Source organism: Pinus tabuliformis, chromosome 2_1 (genome assembly GCF_031772625.1).
Source record: "Pinus tabuliformis cultivar Carrire ecotype Pingquan chromosome 2_1, CPIR1, whole genome shotgun sequence".
NCBI classification, from domain to species: domain Eukaryota; kingdom Viridiplantae; phylum Streptophyta; class Pinopsida; order Pinales; family Pinaceae; genus Pinus; species Pinus tabuliformis.
The window spans coordinates 526,612,936-526,616,712 of record NC_142299.1 but is presented as its reverse complement, the minus strand read 5'-3'; the positions used below and the strand labels follow the sequence as shown (position 1 = coordinate 526,616,712).

The 3,777-nt window shown below is 38.5% G+C and overlaps 1 pseudogene; it reads left to right on the top strand.

Moving 5' to 3' along the window:
* The first annotated feature begins 430 nt into the window (after positions 1 to 430).
* LOC149201275 (protein OBERON 1-like) lies at positions 431 to 3,240 on the top strand (annotated as a pseudogene).
* Positions 3,241 to 3,777: the final 537 nt, after the last annotated feature.

Below are 3,777 nucleotides of genomic sequence, written 5' to 3'. Positions count from 1 at the left end.
CATATAGGATCCAATTTTATCAATTAGTTTTTCTCGTACTAATTTTTTTCATCTTTGCAAAGTTAATGTTAAGTTTGTGAGATTTCATGAGCATTGACATCGACTCGCTGCTGCAGGCCCGCTACATTTTTCAAATGCAAACGTCATCACAATGCGACAATGGGCATTGTAGCAGACGTCTTGACAACTTGTCATAATTAGGGTTATGACTTCTTAATTTTCTATGGCGCACAGTCGAAAACATGATGTTACATCTTCACTCCTAGTGTCTGCCAGTCAAAATGCAGCCTTTAGGCATTGTTTTTTTGTTAAATCTGGCCGTGTTGAGCCACATTTTTGGTGGAGAGACATAACATCAGAGTTGTTTACCCAGAAGGATTTATGGACGTGTTAAGCCGCGTTTTTGGCTGAGAGTTGTTTACCCATAAGGATGGATGGATGTGTAGGCCGCTCTGTGAGTTGCACGGGGGAAGCTGTAGAAAATGCAAAACAAGAAACCCTCTAGGTCAAACCTTGGTCGATCCCGCTGGTTCACGGAGATGCAATGAAGGGGACCCGTAATAATAGAAGGGACCTTAGCTACGAGGAACACATGCAAAAGTAGTTGAAGCGAGATGCGGCAAGGGTGGGCGCCATTAACTCACAGCTGGAGCTTGCCATAAACGGGATCAAGCGTTCGAGTCTCAGGACCGACTCCTCATCGTCTTCCACAATGTCGGAGTCTAAATTCGAGAGACCCATGGTCTCCCGTATGAACCAAGGCAACGGTGAATATTTCTCCTGGATTAGCGTCGGTTCTCTGTGGCACTACTAGATTATGGTGCTAGACACCGACTCCGATGTGACTTGGTTCTAGTGTGACCCCTGTTTAGATTGTTAACAGGAAGCTAATCCCATTTACAACCCGACGCTCTCTTCAACTTTCAAGTTAGTAGGTTGCCAGGCAAACCTTTGCCAGGAGCTTGATGTCTCGGGGTGCAGTCTCAATAAATCTGCATGTACCAGGTGAGCTATGATGATGGGTCTTACACACTGGGGCTCTTCGCCACATAAACGCTAACCCTCGGGGGTACAACGGTGCCAAAATGGCCACGATAACAAGGGGTAGTCCATCTCTGCAATACCATATAGTTTGTAGGGGAGGGAAATACGACCTCTGTTCATTCTCAATGAAGTGGACGGCTGGTTTGCGTCATAGGAACAAACATGTTTCATTTTTCAGTGTTCTCCAGTGCACATCGAATTCTGAGATAAAGAGTATTATATTATGTGCTTCAATCCAACTGCTCTGGATACATTTTCCGTACAAAGTGTGGAACATATTACTGTGAGGGGTTCATCTGGATCCTATATGAAGTACCTTACATTGTTTTGTTTCTTAGAACTGCGAGGAATTCTGTATTCAGCATTGTCATCAAATCATTCGATTTTGTAAGATTCGCGCTTTTCACTCCTTTTATATTTTTTCTAGGATTTTAAAGTCTTTAAAATGATATCTATATTAAGACGAGCTATTACCATTAGGGTTTTTCTTAGTTCTTCTTTCTGGGTTCCTTAAAAAAAAGTTAGCAGTGCGCATCAGATATTTTTATTGGTATATTTTGTTGTTCAATTTTGGGTTTTATGAATATAATTGTAACATTTTTCATTTATAAACTCACCATATTTTTTATGGGGTTCTACAAATTGGTAGTATTTCTAATGTATATTGGTTTTCAAGATCTCTAGAGTATCAATTTTTCATCAATAGGACACTTTTTTATGTGGATATGTTGTTTAATTTCAGTTTTTTATATCTCGAGGACATAATCACTTCTTATTAATGACCATTTTATCATTTGGGCATGTAGTTTGAAGAGGTCTATACACAAGATTGACAGGATTTTAAGCAAAGGGGAAACAAGTGTGCATGTTACAGCCTTGGACGCCCTGGTGTATGTGAACTCATTGTTCACAGTTGCAGTGTTCGTTGGGTTGTCATTGGCAACCCCTGGGTAGAGGAGCTTAGAGGACAGTGGCACCTGTGATGCAGGTGAGGAAATTGTTAATTAACTTTTGATATTTGAAGTGACACCATTCGGTGCATTTTTATTCTCCATCTTGGTTGCACAAGGGGAATCTACCTTTTTGGGGTATTCTGGGTGGAAGTAACCTAGATAGAAATTCCTTTGGAAATGAAAGAGGTGCTAGAAACTCTCATTCTCAATTTAGTTATCCAACGACATTGGCACCATGGACAAGGAGTTTGGATGAAAGCCAAGGAAAAAGTAATGGTAGTGAAAGGTAGTTTAGTTTTCCAATAGAGTTACTGGAGAGAATGAGACAAGAGACGTGGTCTTCACCATCACAGAGTGTGAGCTCACAGGAAACGAGATCAATACAACATAAGCTAAATGGCAAGAACATGTCAAAACCAAAGGCAGATCGAGCTATTTTGAATCAAATGGATAAGCATGGAAGAGATGGAGAACAATCCATGCCAAGAGATCTTATGATGGATGAAAGGATTCTCCTTTAGATTGTTTCAGAACAAATTACTACAATGGCTCAAAAGTTTCAGGAACTGCCAGACAACATCCTCGAGGATGTGAGGGAGTACTTACGGGATGTAATTAGAAATAATGAAAATGGAGATCAACTTGACAATTTTAGAAAAGCCCTTCAAAGGTGTGATTTAACTTCAGATACAATACTAAAGTCTCACAGGAAGTAGTTGGAGATCTTAGTTGCCTTCAAAATAGGAATTCAAACATTTCAATGTCGAAATAATCACCCAATCATTGAGCTAGCTAACATCTTCTTAGATGTCAAGTGCAGAAACTTGGCATGTAAGAGTCAGTTACCAGTGGATGACTGTGAATGTAAAATTTGTTCTCAAAAGAGTGGGTTTTGTAGTGCATGCATGTGTCTTATTTGTTCCTCCAAGACATGTAGATGGGTTGGTTGTGACTTCTTCTTACAATGGTGTCATATGGAGTGTGGGATTCAAATATAATATATCAAGCCTGGCCTTAGCATTAGAGGAGCACGGGGACCATGAAGATGCATTTCCACTATGTTGCACGTGATCATTATTTTGAGATGTTTGGGTTTATGAAGGAGGTGCTTAAAACATGTGCCAAATATTGGAGTATGGATACTCTTTCCAAAGAGCTTGATTGTGTCGGGAGAATTTTACAAGAAAGCGAGGACTCTAGAGGGAAAAAATTGTGAAACAAGTATGAGGAGCTAGGGGCTTAACTTGGCTTCAAAAATTGAGTCCCTATAGAGGTTTGTGACAATATTTTGTTATTTTTTGCTGGTAAGTATATTGAGCCTGCTACTAAGTTTTTAAATTGGTTCTTCATATTTGATTTAAAAGCGAGTAAAAGTACTAGGAAAGGAATTCAGGTTTAGAAGGAAAAAAAGGTTACTTATTTATTATTTCTTGAAATATTTATTTACATGGTTAACCAGAAGTCAAACACAAGTTAAATGATATCCATGGAAACATTGTTCTAAAATTAAAGGCTAAAATGTATGAAAGATAAGATTGAGAAAATAAAAACATTTAATTTTAATCTTCAGACATGTATATTATTGATGTCGCTGCTAATATTTAAGGAATGGAAATATGAATGATAAAAAGAAAAGTTCTTGAACATGTATAATCTGGATTGACGTGGATACCGGAGGATTATGAGATGGATCTAATCCAACAATCATGAGTTATATTTTTGTGGAAGCATGTACATGGTACTTTGGTTTATATAGTTAATTTTTTTTTCTTGTTATCCT